Source organism: Solenopsis invicta, chromosome 1 (assembly GCF_016802725.1).
Source record: "Solenopsis invicta isolate M01_SB chromosome 1, UNIL_Sinv_3.0, whole genome shotgun sequence".
Lineage (NCBI taxonomy): Eukaryota > Metazoa > Arthropoda > Insecta > Hymenoptera > Formicidae > Solenopsis > Solenopsis invicta.
Window position 1 is genome coordinate 2,791,339 of NC_052664.1, and position 21,973 is coordinate 2,813,311.

Sequence of the window (21,973 nt, forward strand, 5' to 3'; positions counted from 1 at the left end):
TATAAAATAATATTGGATCCAAGATCCTTGACAATAGTTGATGCTTCTTTATTTATTTCTGCAAATAATTTTTTTTGGATGCTTAATTGGTTTCATGTACAACACATTATCTTTTATTGCAGGTTTGTCGTGCCATGAGATATTTTCCTCCTGAACAATGCATGTATATATTTGTATGAAAAACAATGATACAGCCGAATAATGAAAAGTACAATGTATCAATAGTTCTATCTGCGTGATAAAAGTGCTTTGATCAATAACATTAAATACATATTTTAATAAATGTGTAATAATTTGGATAGTAACGAGGCTTTAATCCGTTGTCTTTTCTCCTTGTCTGAAATGGCAAATGCTTAATGTATTTCAACATGAATTAACTAATCGTTTATTATGTAATGCAACTAACTTTGTAAGACGTCCAACGTCGAACGATCAGCTTGCATTTTTCTATACGTGCCATATATTTTAACAATACGTCTGTTTTTGACAACATATTAATTACTAACAGAATCACAAGAAACTGAGATAATTGAACACTGGTTGAAATTATAGCTACACTGTTAGAAATTTCTGTAGGAATTTTCAGATACGTGTGACTGAAGTTTTATGCAGTTACTGTTTCTCAAATTTACTATACAAAACTGAAAATTTTAGAAACAGCAACTGCATAAAGCTTTAGTCACACGTACTTGAAATTTTTGTTACACTTTAGTAATTTTCAGTATCTGTAACTGAAAATTTCAATGGGTAAAAAAATTTATTTATATATCTATATATAGAATATAAGATATATAATTATAAACTATAATATATATTAAAATTAATAAACCGATAAAAATGTTTTCTTATATATTTCTTATATTTCTTTATATATAATAAATCTTATATATCTAATATTATATATATTATATATCTTGGCACCTAAATAGTAAGATAATATGAACTAAATATGTTATATGCCATGCAAGCCATTGAGTATACATATACGTATCAAATGTATATCAAAAACTATTAGTTATGAAAAGTTGTTTTTGAGCGTTCATTTAATGCAATGAGAATACTGTGTATAACATATACACACTTAGTTGTTTGTTTAAACATACTTTGTTCGTATTATATGTTTATTTATATGTCAAGATAAATATTATAAGCAATAATATATCAAAATTAATAAACCCAATAATAATATCATTATAATCCTTTAAAATAATACATAATCAAATCTTTAAAATAGAAAACTATATCACATACATCACATTTTATATAACATAATATCACATTTTCAGTAAAATTCTGAATAATGACACTTGTTTTTGCACACTGTATCATTCACTGCCACTTCTGGCCACTTCTCACAACTGAGAGATTGAAAAGGATGTCTTCCTGCCGATCGCCGAGTTGTACGCGGGAAAAAAACTGCGCAGAGTACACTGCGCAACTTCATCCAGTCACGATATCTTAAACTTCTGTTACCATTTAGTAATTTTAAGAAACCATTTGTAATTCTGAGATAGAGTATCGGAATTTTAAGAGAAATTTAGTAAATTTGCATTAAATGTTACTTAATTTCGTTTTCAGCATCCCAATTTCGGAAAATTAAGTTACTTTAGTAACTTTGATGGAATTTTACGAACATTTCTAACAGTGTATATATGTATGAGCAAATTTCGTAAGTCACTCCAAGTGGTCGTTAATTATTTTAGAGAAATGTTATTGACTTGTTCAAAAGCTTTTGAATGATATTACTATAAAAAAGTATGTTGAAATTTGTTTCTGTGGGAGTGTATGTTTCACGGGAATGGATATCAACTTACGTATATAAGTTGGCGTTGAACATGTAATCCAAATAGTTTGTTGATGGCCTATTTTAAAGTCATCCTTTGCATCTTGTACGCGATTTTTATATTCAATACATCGGATTAATGATAGACTACCAAAGTTTTCAGGATTTTATCAAAATATTTTCACTGATAAGTATTGTTATTATTTTATTTTCAGTATGTTACAGCTCCAGTCATAGCAAAAACAAGTCCAATTAAACTTTACAATAATGCACACAATTTAAAAATAAAACATTATTATTCTAATTCAATTGATGATTCAGATTATCAAGAGAAAATTGGCGTGGAAAGGCCAAATCTATAACTTTCATTCATTAAAAATGATGATAGAATGAAAGTATTTGAAATGTAGAATCAAATAATAAAAACATTGAGAAATTAATTGATAAAACTATTTGTACCCAAAGAGAAATGATAGGTCGGATCGGCGTCAAATTGACGTCACTTTGACGACCGAAATGAGATCAAATTTCGTCGACATCGATGTTGAAATGTTCAAATTTTGATGCCATTTGGATGTCAATATTAACGTAAATAAAACATTTAATAAATGATATTAACATCCTTTTGGATGTTATAACTCAACGAAAAATGACTTACATCGAATCAATATTGAAATGATTTCGACGTTAAATTGATGTCAATTTGACATCGATTTTATTATCATTTCCCAGGAATCGTTTAATGGACTGGAAAGATGGAAAAAATCATGCCAGAAGTTAAAACATTTGATCAAAAATACATTTTATTAAAAAATATAATATGCCAAAAATGTGCGACTAAAACCGATTTAAAAAAAAGTAATCCAAATTGATTAAGTTTTCTGCACCGAAAATACGGTACTAAGATCAATTGAAAATAAAATCGAAACCCCGATACATTTATTAAAACAGAATACATTAATGCAAACGTAATAAATGTTTAGCTTACAAAAAAATATTTCTTGTATCTTTTTCGTTAAAAAGAATTAAAAAATGATTAAATTTGAATTAAACATTTAACATGTATAAAATTAAATAAAAAAACAAATTATTATTTACATGTAAAAATATAAAATTTTATGTGGAACAATGTTCCACACATACGTCACGTATGAAAAGAATAAGAGCAAATATTCGTCTCGAAGTTGCAATAAGCAGCTTCTAAAAGTCTCACCAAAGTGTGAGTTATGGATTCGGCCGCGATGGCGCTTAGATATAATGCCTGTGGTCGCATTCGACTTACGGGAAGATCCACCGCGACGTGACCGCCTAGCGGTGGCGCCAGCACTCACTTGGTTAATCCATTTCAATCCGAAATTATAGAATTTCATAAATTATAATTAAATCGAATTTTAATGCAATGCGACACGCTAAGATGCTGACAATTCTTGTGTGCCATTTTTAAATAGCGAGATATTTTAATGACAACATTATAAATCACGTTAACAAATTTGTAAAATTGTCCAAAAGTTATGTTTTTTTTTTGGCAGTTAATAAACAACTGTCAAGAAAAAAAATAGTTTTCAAACAATTTTACAAATTAGTTAAAATGATTTATAATGTTATTTTATCAAAATAGCTTTTTATTTAAAAATAGCATGCAAGAATTCTTAGCGTCTCAGCATATCATTTCTTGTTACTAATGTCAGGATTCCTAAACGTGCTCGCCGAGAGGATTCTTAATGCAACTAATTTAAAATTTTCAAAAATTTTTATATTATGCATTACATTTAAACAATTTATAAAATTAAAAAAATAACATCTTTTAAAGTTTCTTGAATGTTTGGAAATTCTTAATAGCTTAGAGGTATATTAAATTTAAAAAAAGAGATATATGTAGAAGTAATATATACATAATATATAATATATATCTATGGATTTTGAAAGATAAATATATTGGGAGTATAAATTAGTTCGGTCCGTTTTCAAAAGATGGCTCATAGTGACGGCTGATGCCGGTGGTTTCAGAGAGGTTAGACATCTGTCAATAATATTCAGTACATATCGCTTTGAGTTTCATATAAAATTCCTGTTTTTTACTGTGTTAAATATATCAAATTTTGTAGTAACTAAGCAGCATTTGCGGGAGGTTTTAGTTTTCGAGGCTGTTTTAATTGGAAGAAAAGCGCAGTTGAAGCGCATCGAATGCTGGCAGAAGTTTTTAGTGACAATGCTCAAACTGATAAATCATGTAGGGAATGGTTTCGACGTTTCAAGAATGGTGATTTTAGCGTTGAAGACAAGCCTCGCTCTGGACAGCCAAAAAATTTGAAGACATACTACGAATTGCTACAACCTGGCAAATCCATTACGGGCGATCGGTATAGGCTACAATTGATTCATTTGAGCCGTGCATTACGAGAAAAACGGCCGGAATACGAGGAACGACATGACAAAGTTATTCTGCTACATGATAACGCTCGGCATCATGTCGCAAAAGTTGTCAAAACTTATTTGGAAACGCTCAAGTGGGATATTTTATTGTACCTGTCGTATTCGCCGGACATCGCTCCATCTGATTAATATGGTAGTTATTCCGACGGATGCAGCACGATTTGGTAGGACACCGGTTCACTTCTTTCGCAGAAATCGAAAATTGGCTCCTAACTAGAATCGCTTCAAAAGACAAAACATTTTTTCGAGATGAAATTCGAAAATTGCCTGAGAGGTGGGACAAAGTAGTAGCCAGTGATGGACAATACTTTGAATAATCTGTTCATTCAATTTGTTCTGAAATAAATGCATTTTTGACCATAAAAAAACGGACCAAATTAATTTTACTCCTAATAGATAGTGTAGGTGTTGACGTATAAGTGTCGAATAGATTACATTCTTATTTAAAACAATGCAAATAATGCTTTTAAATATTAACTTTTAATTTAATTTATTAATACAATTTTTAATTAATTTATATTTTATTTAATTTTTAAATTTTATTAGACTTACAATCTTTTATCGGTATTACTTTATAACTTAATGAGAAATAACCTATCGAATCAATATCGAAATAATTTCTACATCAAATTGATGTCAATTTGATATCAATTCCATTATCATTTTATTATAGTTTCTGCAGCGCCTTTTTTTTCTTACGTCTATGCACCCAATAACGGAAATCTAACCATCTAAATAATTTAAAGCTTGTTACCATGTAAATAAGTTTTTCTATACATACAATTAAATATAATAATAATAATTTAATTTTCTGTTTTATACATAATTAAATTTTAAATTTCAATTACCGGTAAAAAATTTTTATGTAAAAAATATATATAATTATATATAAAATATAAGTTTTCTTATTGTTTGGTTATTTAGAATAATTTTAAAAATCTAATTTAAAAAAATCACATTCTTATTTAAAACAATACAAATAATACTTTTAAAAATTAACTTTTACTTTAATTTAATTTCTTTAATGCAATTTTTAATTAATTAATTTTTTATTCAATTTTTAAGTGTTATTAAACCTAAAATTTTTTTATCGAAATCATTTAACTAAACCTATCAAAGATTGTAAATGCTGTTGATATCTGGTTGACGTCAATGATTTCAAATTGATGTCAATCTGATTGCTATGTCTCTTGGAAACGTTATAGACGCCAGCGACGTCAAATTGACGTCGATTCGACTTATCATTTTTTCCTGGGTACAAGCTATTAAACGGAAGATTTGGTGATTTCAACGTTGTTGAATTCTGAAATACTTTAGATATATTTAAAAACCAAACATCACGTGAAACAACTATTGAGAGTCCGAAATCTCTCAATCATGAATCAACGCCACTCATTAAACAAAATTAAAAAATTAAAAATAAATCGATCAAAGTAGAACAGAATGCTACTAATTTAGAAACGAAAAAATATTTTGAACATAATCCATCTCAATCAAAGTTCTTTACTGCTTATCTTGAAGTGACATTAAACAATAAGTTAGTCACTAAGAACGTAAAACATTATTTATTAAAAAATAAATAATTTTTTTGTGGAACTTATATAATTGACGGTAAAGTGTATTTTTTAAGAAATAGTTGCCCTTTTGACTTTCTTGCACAAATTATTTTCACTAATATCTTGGATGATCCTATATATTTTTTTTTCGCTGAAACTTCTGATAACTTTTCATTTTTCAAGTTAATCATTTTAACATTGACCATAGTGCATTGTTTAGGAAGAAAATATTTCATGGCACGACAAACATGCAATAAAGAATAGTATATTGTACAAGAAATCAATTAATCATCCAAAAAGTTACTTGCAGACATAAATAAAGAAGCATCAACTATCGTTAAAGATCTTGGATCCAATATTATTTTATATGTAAATATTGAATACATTTTCAGTTTTTTGAAAAAATTAATTCTACTGTACTTCGTATTTAAGTGAATCAGAATGACAGATGGTTTTAATCGCTGGAGCTATGAATCTTGATTCTAGACGAAATACAAAGACTGCTTTCTCGGGAAGGAACGCGCTGGGCTTGTGCTTTTGTTTCTGAATCTTGTTGGTTAAATACTAAATTGCTTTTGCAACACCAGGGGTGCACTCAAGGGGACTGTTACGGTTCTTAAAACGAGGTAAAAATTACTGAAGTGAGCAAATTTACTAGAATATTTATAACTTCACTGATCAACAACTAATGAATTTGCTCACTTTCGTAATTTTCACCTCGTTTCAGGAACCGTAACAGTCCCCCTTTACTATTGTTTATTATCGAAAAAGAAACAAGAGTATCGGAATACTAGAGAGATTACCGAACGCGCCTTCTGGTATTTCAAGACCAGTAGCGCCTGGAATTTATATTTCGGTCAATTACATAACTTTGTTTTATTAAAATTATCTGGAGGGTCTACAAACCTTTTCAATTGCACTTCAAAACTCTACAAACGAAATACAAATCCATACAAACTCCTTGTGTAATTTACTTTCGTTAATTATTTCAGCTAAATACACGGTTAAAAAATAATTAATTAATTACAATTAACAGAGCGACCTTTAAACCTTTTCAATTGCACTTCAAAACTACAAACAAAATATAAACGATTTAAATTGGTGATTCCTTCAACCGGTATTTATCATCGGTCAAGTACATACGAATGTTTTCCTTACTAGTCGCAAAACTTATGGAGCAGCCCTCGTATGTGAAATCAGTGACAAATGATAAACCGATGAACGTGCTATCCAACTACGGACTTGAGCGCACGAATTCTACGCGACATTACTGGTTATCTTTGATCGGTTATAATTCAAGAACTACTATAGCCTCGACATTTTTGTATTAGGATTTTTTGCTCCACTTTGCAACCAGAATACGCTGTTAAAATATTGCTCGCTGATTGTAAGACACCCTGTATAATTATATATAAAATTTATATTCTGGTATATACTATATTGTATTATTATTGCTGCAATATTGATTTGCAATATTTCACAGGTCGGATATTTTATAGTTTTTGCAACATTGCAGTAACGTTGCAGCAATATTTTGCAACGGTTCTGCAATATTGCAAATAAAGATTTCTGTAAAATTGCTGCAATATTTCTGTGCTGTATGGGATCCCATACAGCACAGAAAATTCCAGCAACATTGCAATGTTGCAGATTGCAATGCAATATTACGGAGACATTGCAGAAACATAAATTAACATATGCCTGCAACATTTCATGGCATATGCCAGTAATATTCCGAAAACATTGCAATATCATAATTTTTTAATAAAGTAGTAGCAATAAAGAGCCAAAGCAGAATATTCGCGTATAATAATATATTAATTTAACTCCATAATTATTCATCCGCATTTAGCAAACTAAGGTCGGGCGACGTTACTAAATTTTCCGCTAAATCTCTACATTGCCTAACAGTACAACAGTCCATATATCGACTGTAAGTCGACTCATCCAAGTCAGGCTTTAAGAGTTGACTGCAAATCGATTTTGCATAGACGTCTACAGACATCCTTTAAATGTTGACTCTAAGACGTCTAGAAAAAGGCATGCGGTCCCGTGGTGCTGTGTGCATCATAGTATTGTTAAAAAACATAAATATTTATATCAATAGATGAAATAGGTCCACATATAAAGAAACCACGATCTGCAGCCCAATGAACAAACAATATTTTTTAATTTTTTTTAATAAAAATTTTTTCATATTTAATTTAATTATTGTATTATATTGATATATATTTTCTAATTGCATCTTATTTAAACAAATAACAGAAAAGTTATTCCAGATGCTATTCTGCATTTGCAAAGTTAGTAAAAAAAACTATAATTTTATATTTGTTTATATAAATATTGTGCTTTAATTATACATATTTCATTTTTTCGATAACGTATATTGACCTGATTTACCAGTTACATACATCTATCAGCATAAAGTGTTCATAGGTCATCATAAGAAATCAGTTCGCAGCGATCACGGAGGTCAAGCAACGTTCACCGGAGTCGCGACTTGGATGGGTGACCTCTTGGAAATTTCCGAAAAAATATTTCCGAGATTTTTTTTTGCGAAAAATGTTTTTTTAAATGTTAAACAAATATTGTTTTGTTCATTGGAATTATGTGATGTAATAATATTTATGTGAATATTTTGGAAAAATGGGATGTTGCAATGCAATATTACAAAAAGCGGACATCTTAATGTTGCTGCAATCTTCCAGCAATGTTGCAGTAATGTTTCGCAATCAAAATGCAATATTACAATGTTTCAATGAAATCATTCTGCAATGTTCCTGCAATCTCTCTGTGCTGTATGGGATGTAACTAACTTTGCGAATATAGCATCACATCTTTCTCTCTAAAGGACAAGAACATAGTAAATATTATCCCTTTGAACTGTTAAATCTGGACAGAGCCGCGATTCGAATCAAACGGGTTGGCAAAACGTGAGCTTGGCGCGCTTCACGTATAGTGCGTGTGCGAGACAGGGAGCACTTATTGTTAGTCAGTAAGTGTTAGTTATGGTTGCCATACGCATTCGTGTGCGTATGTTGAAATATTCTTTGTTTGTAAAAAACAGACGACAGCGCATAAGGTAGTAAAGCCTAAGTCCTTAAATAAAAATTCATATTCTATATACACGTGCCGAGATTTTCTATTTGTTTCTAATTGTTCACCGCTCTTGCCGTTAATCTGGCTTGAACAGTCGTTCAAGTAAGCATAACTTATTATGAACATCAATTCTAATTAATACTATTCGAATCTCACCATTATGTATAATTTCAAGAAAAAATTTAAATTATCAGCATTTTTTTACACTTTTCATAATAAATACGGTAAGACACTCAGATAAATATTAAATAGTATCATGCTAATTATAATTTTGCTTTTCAATCATCAACTTAAGCACAGTTACAGCAATAACATATTTTTTAATATTAGATTTTATATTTTTTCTTATAGTAATATATCAAATTACATTTAATTACATTACTTACATTCACAGTAACAGTGTTATAATAATGCTTATTACGTAAATATTTCTAATCCCGCTTCTTATCTTATCAATTACACTTCATTGATTTCAATATTTATTTTAAGAATTATTGTGCAATACGTTAAACTTGCACTACTTGCGAATCTTACAAAATATAAAATAATATTACATAAATAATTAATATTAATTAGGAGAAGGTGGAGTAAGACAGAGTAGTTAAGCTTTGAAAATGAATAAAAGCTAGGTTTTCAAAATTAACAAGTCATCTTTATTTTTATAATACTCTTTGAACATTTTCTTTCAATATATTTATCATTAAAATAAAATTTGAAAATATTATAAACTTTATGTAATAAAAACCAAAAAGAGGCATTTCTCCCCATCTTGCCCGACGAGTAAGATGGGTATTCTCGCAGGCAAGGTAGGATACTTATGCGTTTTTAGCTTAACTCTTTTCTTATACGTTTCTTTGGCTCTTATATAATTTTATTTTATACTTTTCTTGCTCTCTTCTTTTCTTTTTTTTGCCTCTGTTTCCTCGCTGTTATTCTTCTTGTAGTCATAAGAAAATCGCAGAAAAGTATAAATTATGGTTTATCTCAATAATGCAGCTGACTCGTAAGTAACTTTTAATGACTAAAGAATCGCATCTAACACGTATGCTAAATTGTGATTTCTGCATTCGAATCGCGCAATACAGGCCATACCCCATTTTACCTCCCTACCCTTTTTTGCCCCACCTTTCCCTATAAATAAAGGAAGTGGAAAAAATTAAATTAATATTATCAGGTGCGCAACTAAGTTCCCGCTGTTTGTCAATAGATGGCTCCAGCAGTAAGTGCTGGTCGATTTAGACATATCCAAAACGTCATGAACTAAGCTTAGACATATGGTAAACAAACCGCGTTGACATGTTAGTGATTTTGTTTTGGTGTCATATACTTTTGATTGTGTGAAAATGTCTGATTTTGTGCCAAATAATCGTCATTTGCGGGAAGTGTTGATTTTCTTATTTCATTCAAAGAAAACGGCGGCTGAAGCGCATCGAGAGCTCCAAAAAGTTTACGAAGATGCTGCTCTAAGTGAAACAACGTGCCGTGATTGGTTCCGTCGCTTCAAAGACGCTGATTTCGATGTTGATGACCGTCTACGTGAAGGAAGGCCAAAAACATTCGAAGACGTTGAATTGGAGACATTGCTCAATGAGAATCCGTGCCAAACACAAAAACAGCTTGCTTCAGCATTAGGAGTTACCTGCCGAGCCATTTCCAAGCGATTGCATGCGTTGGAAATGATTCAACAGCAAGGAACTTGGGTTCCTTATGATTTGAAGCCAAGGGACGTTGAGCGTCGTTTTTTCACCTGTGAACAACTGCTCCAGCGGCAAAAAAGGAAGGGTTTTCTTTATCGCATCGTAACGGGCAATGAAAAATGGATTCATTACAGCAACCCAAAGAAACGAAAGTTATGGGGACTGCCCGGTCATGCTTCTACGTCGTCGGCTCGGTCGAATATCCACGCTGCAAAGGTTATGTTGTGTATTTGGTGGGACCAGGTCGGTGTTATTTATTATGAGCTGTTAAAACCTAACGAAACCATCACTGGAAAACGGTATCGACTTTAATTGATGCGACTGAGCCGAGCACTGCGTGAAAAACGGCCACAATACGAGCAGAGGCACGACAAAGTGATTCTATTGCATGACAACGCTCGGCCTCATGTTGCCAAACCCATTAAAACTTATGTATGGTCAGGGTGATCAATTATCGTCACGCTGTGGTTTCGTATGTGAGGTCTTTACTGCGATGCTTCTTTGCAATCCAACGCCTTGGAGCCGTAGCCCTGAGTCACACGGATTGTGATACACTAAATTTCGTTAATATTCTTATACGCTGAGTCGAGTAACTGCACAATTAATAATTCGTATTGCTATGTACGGAATGATGATAATTTGTATTGCTATGTACAGAATGATGATCTTGTCTCCAACGTGAGAAATCGATTAATCGCTGGATTGTTCGAGCAGCCGGATATATACTCTTCCGTGGTTTACGTCTTCCCACCGCTTGGTCATCCACGAATAGCGAGCGGTGGGTCCCTCCGCGAGTCCCAGTGACTGGATAGTAGGGCATCGATGCGCGCGTGTGTGAACGCACGAGTGTATGTACCTGTGCGTGAGCTGGACTTGTTCGATCATGTACAAACTCGTGCCGTGCACAGCATTACGCGTATAGAACTTACGAGGGCGGTCCGATAAGTCCTTAGTCTCACCGCCCGATGGTGCCAGTATCGCAAGACAGATTTACTATCGTGTAGTACATTTTCGTAGACGGCTACTGTCAAAATTTCAGCCGAATCGGATTCGTAGTTTTGTTTTGACCGCGTATGGAAGTGGGCGTGTCCGCGGATTTTGGAAAAATGGAAAAAGAGCAATATCGGTCGGTGATTCGATTCTTGTTTTTGGAAGGGAAATCGCGCAGCGAAATCAAAGAGCGCTTGGATGCTATGTACGGTGACACTTCTCCTTCGATGGCGACCGTTAAAAATTGGTTTAACGAGTTTCAACGTAGTCGCACGTCGGTTTTTGATGAGCCACGCCCAGGTGCCCCGAAAATGGCTACCACGGAGGGGGTAGCCATTTTCGGGGCACCTGGGCGTGGCTCATAACGTGAAAAAATTTTACGATCTCGTATTGGCAGACCGTCGATTGAAGGTGCGCGAGATAGCTGAAACAGTAGGCATCTCAAAAGACCGCGTGGGTCATATTCTGCATGAAATTTTGGGCATAAGAAAGCTGTCGGCGCAGTGGGTGCCGCGTTTGCTCACTTCGGACAACAAGTGCAACCGTGAGACCAGTTCAGAGCAGTGTTTGACGCTGTTTAAGCACAATCCGAAGGAGTTTCTGCGTCGTTTCGTGACCGTCAACAAAACATGGATCAACTAGTACACACCAGACACCAAGGAACAGTCGAAACAGTGGACTTCACTCGGCGAACGTGCTTCGAAGAAGGCGAAGACTGTCCTATCGGCCGGAAAGGTGATGGCCACCGTTTTCTGGGATTCACAAGGTGTGATCTACATCGACTACCTGGAGAAGGGCAAAACGGTCACAGGGCTCTACTATGCCGAATTATTGGGCCGATTTGACGCCAAATTGCAGAAAAAACGGCCCCATTTGGCAAAGAAAAAAGTGTTCTTCCACCATGACAACGTACCGGCTTACACCTCCGCCGTCGCCACGGCCAAATTGGTCGAATTGCACTATGAACTGCTGCCCCATCCACCGTATTCTCCAGATTTGGCCCCATGCGACTTTTTTTTGTTTCCAAACTTGAAAAAGTCACTCGCTGAGCAGAAATTTGAGTCGAATGAGGAGATCTTCGCCGCCACGGAGGCCTACTTTGCAGACCTCGAGAAAACGTATTTTTTAGATGGGTTAAAGAAGTTGGAGCATCGCTGGGTCAAGTGTATCGAGCTAAAAGGAAACTATGTTGAGAAATAAATCGCCACTTTTCCAAAATTTTCGTTTTTCTTTTGTAGGCTAAGTACTTATCGGACTGCTCTCGTATGCGACGAATCAACCTATGTGGAAACGCTTAAATGGGAAGTCCTACCCTACCCGCCATATTCCCCAGATATTGCACTGTCCGATTATTACTTGTTCCGTTTGATGGCACATGGTCTGGCTGATCAGCAGTTTCGCTCACATAAAGACATCAAAAAATGGCTTGATTCGTGGATAGCTTCAAAAGACGAACACTTCTATTGTAACGGTGTTCGAGCTCTGCCAAAAAGATGGGCAAAAGTTGTAGCTAGCGATAGGCAATACTTTGAATGATTCATTTGTAACCATTTTTTCACAATAAAGTTGCATTTTCATAAAAAAAACAGCGAGAACTTAATTGCGCACCTAATAGATGTTTAATAATATTTCGTAAAATGTCTTTATCAATTATCATTTGGACACTGTATTACACATGTAACAAATTATTAATTCAATAAAAAAATCAAGACTCGTGAAAATGTCAAAATAACAAAAAAAAAAAAAATGCAGCAGATATGAGTCAAGCGCGGTCGACAGTGCGCAGTAAATAATGACTATTTATAATTATTAATTAATGTAGCAAATTATTCTACAATAAAAGCATTCAAGTATTCATATACGGTTATAAAGAAGTTCACGGAAAAAATAAATTTTAGTGTAGCACAGCTTCAATATAAAATATAAAATATCTCATAAACTGTTTTTTTTTTTTTTTTATAAAATGGTACTGTTCGTCTGGTAAAATTGTACTTTAATGCTTATATACAAAAAATGAGATAAATCAATTAGTGTAAAAAACATACAAAGTTGTTTTACAGAAAAAGTAATGCAATTTGCAAAATCTAACTACACATTTCTTTTATAAAATCATACAGTATTCAAAGATTCAAAAGTTATTGAAAAATATACAATCGCTAGAACTCTTCTAAAATAGCATTGAGCATTGAGCATTCTACTAGAACTACTGAAGACTGTTGCTAGAACTGCGATAAATTAATCAGCATGATACTATTTATGCGAGTGTCTTACCGTGTTTAATGTAAAAAGTGTAAAGAAATGATAATAATTTAAATCTTTTTCTTGAAATTACACATAATGATAAGATTCGAATTGTATTAATTAGAATTGTTGTTTAAAGGAATAATATTTACTGTGTTCTTGTACTTTAGAAGGAGAGGTATGATGCTACATTCACGAAGTTAGTTATTGTATCGGGATGGCGAGGAAAAATAAAAATAATTATTTACTAATGGTATTCATGGATCTACAGCTCGGACTTTTGTCGTCGAGCGCGCTCAGCCAAACCACCTGACTTTCCCTTCCCGCGCGTTCACACAACATCCTCCCTGTTTTATTAAAGTTTCTCTTCTACATATGAATACGTGACAAAATTATATGAGATATGACTAATTACATGAAGATATTTTCCTTAGCCTAGAATGTCAAAAAGCTATGTAAACGGGTACTAGGTTTCTGAATTCGCTTTGACCTCCGCAGTTCGTTAGTTTCCTGTAAGTTCTCATTTGGTTCTATAAAGAATAGCTAAGTTCAGCGCATTTCTAGATGTACAGACACGTGTTTTGTGCGTAATTGTACGACACACAAGTCGAGCGCACAGTTCGGGCAATTTTAGTGGTTCTCGTCAAAAGGCGAGCAGGATTTGCGATCCTCTCGCACAGTTCTCTCTCGAGCTCATGTAAGAAAAGCACGCCGCAACCTTGTAATTAAAAAATTAAAGAAATTAAGTTCGCATCAAACCGACTAAATTCTATTTCTCAGCCCGCTCACACAGTCCTACTTTAACAGCTTCTCTATCAAAAACGCTACTTGTATCGCTTGCGTCTTGTCCGATTACTGTTTGCTTTTCATTATTATCTGACGCCGATTTCTTATCATCATCAATTAACGCCGGATCATAATTGCAGTCTTTCCCTATTCTTTGTTTGTCCAGAGCTAGTACTAAATGCCACTGGTTTCTGCGTATCGTACTGGTCTTTTCGGTTTTAATAGTAGGAGAAACCGAAGCAATTCGGAAGACTTTTTTTCTTTTCCGTCTCCTGAGTCCTGTATTCATTAAAAAAAAGTTGGACGGTTTGAACGGTTGAACCTTCCCCTTCACAATTATAGAGAGAACACGGAAATATACTTGCTTTTAAATACATACAAAAATGTCGACAAAATATTTCGAATATCCGCAAGCCCGGGGTAATTCAAAGCTAGTCCAAAAATATTCTGAAATTTATGTTTTAAAAAGAAAAAAATGTAAAAAAGCTATTGTTAAGACTTTGTTTTGTTTAGAAAAGGATATATAGTATTATAAAGAAATGTTACATACAATAAAAGAATACAAACGCACAATAAAGAATTTTATTGCTTTAGCGTTTTTGGAACAAGTCAGGGACTATTACGTGTAATTACATTTATTGAGTATTAAATGTGTATTTGGTACATAGAACGTAAATAAAATGAAAAAAAATAATCCAAACGACGATTCGACGTTTGGTATTTCGAATAGCCCAGACATCAACTGTACGCATTATTGCGTATGATCGACAAGAAATAGACATCACATAGCAAAAAATAAACACAAAATGTTTCAAATACATTCAACTGGACACAATACATTCAAAGTTTTCAAAAAGAATCGTATTTATTTTACTTAAATTTTAAAGAAATGCTAACTATTAGAGATTACTTCGACTATTGCAAAACATATTTTTCACTACAATTTCAATATGACGCCATTACCAACAAAATTTTGTTAACAGCATCGTTATATTAAGACGCGTTTACAGTATTCAAAATAAATTTTTAATATGTACCCATAAAAGATATTTCCATTTTTCGAATTGCCCGGTCTCCCCTATATGAATTCGGATTTTTGTCCGGATTTATAATCTTAGCGTAAATCTATTACCCATACTCTATCGTTTACTTTTAACTTAGATAACGCTTTTGATCAGTATTTTTTGTTATAATTACGCTCTTGTTTTCCCTTCCTTTAGTTTTCTTTTTCAAAGACTTTGTTGTGTTGTTTAAACGATCCTAACTTTCTTGGTAATAGAAGCAGAGAATGGATTTTCCTTGAAAAGATAAGTTCTGCAGGTGTATATCTGTCTTCTAAAGTCGTAGTTCTATATGCTAATAACCCTAAGTTTATATGTTCCATACATTTTAAAAAAATATTTTTTGATATTTTTACTGCCGCTTCTGCTGCCCCGTCACTCTAAAAATACTTTGGCAAACTAGTTACATGCTCGAAATCATATTCTATTTCAAAGCGACAAAATTCCAATGTGAATTGTATATCGCAATCACGCCTTATCATTTCCGGGATACCGTATCTCGCAAATGTTTCTTTATTACATTTTGTTATAATTTTTTGTTCCGTTAAAGTTCTTAAATTCTTCCTCTGGAAGGATTTTAAAGTATCTAGAATAATAGTCCATTATGATTAAATACCACGTTTCTAATTTAAATAAGTCTATCCCTACTTTTTGTCACAAGCGATCAGGAAATGTCTCTCTTACAAAAGACTCTTTAATATTAGACCTTTGTTCAATGCAATTAAGACAATTTTCGATTAGGTGTTTTAATTGCAAACTTATACCAAGCTACCAGATTGATTGTCTAGCTCTCTCTACATTTGTTTATGCTTAGATTATCTTCGTGTATTTTCAATAGCAACTCTTGTTATAAGAAGAGAGGTACAATCAATCTAGTATCTAACATACGAAATACATTTGAGAATGACATTGTTGTACTCGACGAAACGAATACACAGTTCTCTCGCGCAAAGACACTCGTTTTCATGACGCAAAAGGAAAAAACACTCTTTTACAAAAAAGGAACACTAACTTTAATTTAATAACTTTATACAAATAATTCGTGGTGGAATTATTTTAAATATCTCGTGACAGCTCCGCGTCCCAGAACAGAACAAAAGCCGGCCGCGCTTCTTCTGTCTAATCGATGTTCCTTCGGCCAGCTTCTCAAGCTCAGTTGAAGAACAGGCATAACATTGCACCCCTTTTTTAAAACTTGTCGTCCCGACAAGCACAAAGTCTTTTCACATCCAGAGGTCTCCAGACCTCTTGTTGTCTCTAAGACCCATCTGAGTGTTACTGCTAACAAGATTCCGAGCCACTCTTCCTTGAATAAAAACGATACTACTGGAATTTTTGCTAATTGAAGAAATTCTCTTCTCTCGAAAAATAATTTCTTCAAAGAAATCCTTCGAAGAATTCTTCTAAGGAATCTTCTTTCTTCAAAAACTTCGAGCAAGGTGGGGTATCTACCGTAAACCCAACGTCTCAAAAGACTCACCAAGCTCTTGCCTCGGAATTTGCCCTCAGCCCTACGGGGAAAACCACGGCTCAAAAATCCGGGGCGAGGCAGTCTTCTTTAAAAGAAGTACTATAGTGATCCTCCATATGAAGAACGTCGTCTCAAAAGATCCTTATAACTGAAACGAAAAAACAAAATCCGACGAGTACTCAATTCTAAATAACAAAACCCTGCAAAAAAAACTTTAAAATCAATAATTCTTTTCCTCTATATCTTAAACAAAATTCTAGGATAAAATTTTCCCGTAAAAGACTCAAATCTGACGACTTTCTGCTCTACCCTGGGCTCTTGTCTCAGGTCCTCTGCAATTCAGAAGAAAAAGAATCAAAGTTCACTCTCAGCTCCTGACAAAAGAACAATCTTTAGAACTCATCTCCCAAAGCAAGAATTTCTAGGGGAGTGCGACAACTTCCTGCTCTACCCCGGGCTCCTACCACGAGTTACCGAGCGTCGCCAGAGTCACTTTCAAACCAGTACCTTTCTGAGAGAATAAGAAATCTTGAACTCTTCCGCTCCATTCCAAGCTTTCGCTACGGGTAACCGAACATCGTCCTCCGCGATTCAAACCAAAATGACGACCTACTGCTCTACCCTGGGCTCCTGCTACAGATTACCGAGCATCGACCGTGTCTGCAATGACAATCCACTCGACGACCTTCTGCTTTACCCTGGGTTCCTGCCACAGGTTACCGAGCGTCGTCTCGAGCAATATCAAACAAAAATGACAATTTTCTGCTCTCACTTGGGCCTCTGCTTTGGGAAACTAAATACTGTTCGTTGCGAATCCATTTTCTTGTGTCAATCCAAGAAATTCTAAAAAAAGAATCAAAACTCATTCTCAGTTTTCGAAGAAAAAACGATTCTCCGAACCCGTCCTCCAAGGCGTGGACTTCCAGGGAAGCACGACGATTTCCTACTCTACCCCTGCCACAGGTTACCGAGCATCGCCCGTGTCATTCCCAATCCAATGCCCCCCAGAAAGAAAAAGGAACGAGAGAACATCTCCCTCCCCTCCGTGAGACAAAATTTCAATTTCAGAAAGAAGAAATCCTAAACCTAAAACCGTAACTCTCTCCCACATCCTCTATTTTAAATTACGAAACCTAAACTGAAACATTCTCTACTTCTTTATTTTTCCTTTTCTAAGAAAAACTGTTTTCTTGAAGTTTTAATTGCTTTCGCCCTCTCAATTGCAGAATGCAAGGAAGTATAATAATTCCCTCAAGTTGAAGAGTGCGTCTCAAAAACCCGTCAGAGACTGCAATAATAGATTAAGCACAAACAATCTTTTCCAGTACTTCGTGAGGACACTCGGGATAGACTAAACGTGAAAGTCGTTTTAAATCGGCTCTCAACAAAACCAAATTTTCTCCAAATTTTTGCTTACAATTCGTAAACTGCGTGTAAAGCGTTTGAGTCATATGACCTTCCCCAAAACGTAACTCGAGCTTAGATTTAATTTCTTCAAAACTTAAATTTTCTAATTCCGTTATTCCGTTTAGAACTAAACGCGCTTTTACCCGTAAATTCAAAGCTAATGCGACCACCTTCTTAGAATCTTCCCAATTATTCGCTCGCGCAATTAATTTGAATTGTGTAAAATATTCGCGCAGCGGAACACTCCCGTCAAAAATATCTGGTTTCAATTTGAAATTGACGCTCGCGTTTCCGGAATCTCGAGGAATCTCCGCGGTAGGAGGACAAAAAGATAAAGGTAATGACTGGCCTGAAAAATGTTGTAGTCGCTTTTCTAGACGCTGAAGTTGTCGCGCTCTTGGAGCAGCGCCTGCATTTCCTCGTCACATTGCCGCTGCTTTTGCCTCTCATCACAAAGCTGACGTAATTCTATGGCGACTGTCCGAAGAGAATTTGCCTCGGTAGAGAGTCGAGGTCTAGCAGGCGTACGAACACGCATTCTCTTTCGAAGAGGACGTCCCTCCGCTTTCGCAGGAGTCGTTGCCGTTAAATTTTCTGATATATCCATAATTTTTCGTGGTCCAAAATCGGACGAACCCCCAAAATGTTGTACTCGACAAAACGAGTACACAATTCTCTCGCGCAAAGACACTCGTTTTCACGATGCGAAAGGAAAGAACACTTTTTTATAAAAAAAGAACACTAACTTTAATCTAATAACTTTATACGAATAAATCGTGGCGGAATTATTCTAAATATCTTGTGACAGCTCCGCGTCCCAGAACAGAACAAAAGCCGGCCGCGCTTCTTCTGTCTAATCGATGTTCTTTCGGCCAGTTTCTTAAGCTCAGCCGAAGAACGGGCATAACAATATATTATCCTTCAGTTGATAGTATGCTAGTAGTCCATCTGGTAGTCTATCTCTCTTTGGCCACTTTAATTTTTAATTGATTAAATTTTAAATTAAAAAATTTTTTTAAATTTTGCGCAAACATAATCTCTTTCCTGTTCGTTTTTAATTCTATGCAGTAAATTTGTTGCTGCTGGAAAGTAGTTAATAATGAAACCATTATGTATGTTTTTCACTTTCTTTAGCGAATTCTTTTCCTGAGTTGCTTATATCTCTCATCAAATTTCTCAAAAGACAATGCCAATTAATTGTTTTCCCGGTATAAAAGTAATCTTATAATTATAACGTATTAGATGATGCATTCTAATTCGTTAAAGTCTAGGCGTTAATTTGTCTAGAGGTTCAGATTGCAAAATTTGAATGAGTGGTTTATGATCTGTCTTCAGAGTTATATTAATTCCCACAATAAAATTAATTTTTCCCTATTTCTTTTTGGAATACACTTCTCGGAAACACATATAATATCTACACCTGTATCCATGATAAAATACAGCAATTTTGGAAGCTCAGGGATATACGTTTTGAATTTGAAGTCCGTTGCGCCTTCATCAGTGTTAACCACTCCAATGAATACGTAGGCGACGCTCACTTCATCTTCTTTACCTTCTTCGTCATCTTGTTCTAAACGTCGTACCTCTTTTGAACTGCACATTTAATCCGAGTGGCCTTCCTTCTTGCATTTGCGACATATTAATTTTATTGCAGGACATTTTCTGTTTCCCAGATGAGTAGGGTATCCACATCTACTACATAGTCATTCTGTCCGTTGAAACATATCTCTATCACTGTTAGTCTTTCGTCAAGAAACTTTTCCTTTTCAGAGATTTGGTTCACATCCCTTTTCTCTTCAATTTCTTCCCTCGCCTTATCTTCTTTCCCTCTGTAAACTGTATTTCTAACTGGCGAGCTATTTCCAGTGCTTTATCAAGAGTTAAATCGTTTATCAATTGTAGCTTCTCTGAGACTTTAGTATCTTGAATACCTATTACTATACGATCGCAAATTAGTTCGTCTTTAATATTGCCATACTCACATGTATCAGCTAGTGAGTACGTCACGACGAATAAATCGACGTTTTCTCCTGGCTCTTGTATTCAAGAATTGAATTTGTATTTTTCAAAAATAACGTTTCTCTTTGGTCTGACATACGAATCAAATTTCTCTTTGACACTGGCAAACGTGGTTGAAAACGTGATCGTTGGCATGACTTGCATTAGGATTTCTTAAAATCTTTTCGCCATCGAGTAGCATAACATGTCAATTTTTTCCTTGTCCAACTTCTTTGATAACTTAGTCACCGACAGATATCTTTTAAAACATTTGATCCATTTTGGTCAGGTTTGACGAAATCAAATTCTCCTGGTGCTTGAATGTTCACCGCAGAAGCCAGTTGAGGTTATCTTGTAGATGTGTGTCACTTTCCACCTTCCTCAAATTTTCTCCCGTGCAAAAATATAGTGTTGTTTGCGAGATTGATCCCACTTTTATGGGATCCTAATACCATGTATCGAGATGGCGTGGAAAGATGGAAATAATGGATTTACTAATGATACACGTAAATCTACAGCTCGGGCTGTCGAGCGCACTCAACCAACCTAGCTGACTCCTTCTTCCCGCGCGCTTACACAATAGTTATATTATTTAACTTTTGGTTTTTCACTATAAAAGAATGCTATAAGTGTTACGAAGAACGAAATATGGTAATTGTGCACTATAGGGAACCCAGCTCCAATCATGTTGATTTTGACATTTGTTATAAAAGCAAGGATACTGACCAACTTTTCCTTATAAATTAATTGGCGCTCTCCTACAGATTTTGAGATATACTTAGAGAAAGAAAAAACAGTTTTTCTTAATTATTTCGAAAATATTTATTTTACAAAAATATGTGTTTAACAAAAAACAGCTTGTAATAAGCTCTACAAATAAGGTTCTATACATATTTTACCTAACTCCAATACTTTAGAGGAGTTATAATCAAAAAACTATTTTTAAAAAACTGACAAATTCAAATTTTTACACGTCATACACAGAACGCGTGGGCGGGGGAGGGGAAGGAGCTCCGCCCCTCCCCCTGCACTCCCTCCCCGTATTTTTTCTAACCTAATCCACCCCGTCTCAGTCGGTCCATTAAGGAGGTGGGTGCAGGAGAGGGTGGGCCATAATTGCAAATCTAATATCGCAACATGGTCAATTAGATATCTTTGGCCAAATTACAACTAAATAAGATTAGGTTAAGTTAGGTTAGAAAAAATATGAGGAAGTGCGAGGGAGGGGCGGAGCCCCCCCTCCCGCCTAAGAATCTACATTTCACGCAAAACTACTCAAAACAAAAAAAATTATTTTAAAACAGTTTTTCTACTATAACAACTACAGTATTGAAGTTAGATAAAATATGTATATAACCTTTTTTATAGAGCTTATCACGAGCTTTATTTTTTGATTGACACATTTTTGTAAAATAAATATTTTCTGAAATAATTAAAAAAAACTGTTTTTT

At 34.4% G+C, this 21,973-nt stretch overlaps 1 protein-coding gene across 8 annotated transcripts in view; it reads right to left on the minus strand.

Moving 5' to 3' along the window:
- Positions 1 to 21,973, minus strand: part of LOC105197919 (homeobox protein 2) — a 263,567-nt gene that overhangs the window by 74,314 nt on the left and 167,280 nt on the right. The gene's annotated exons all lie outside the window — the stretch shown is intronic.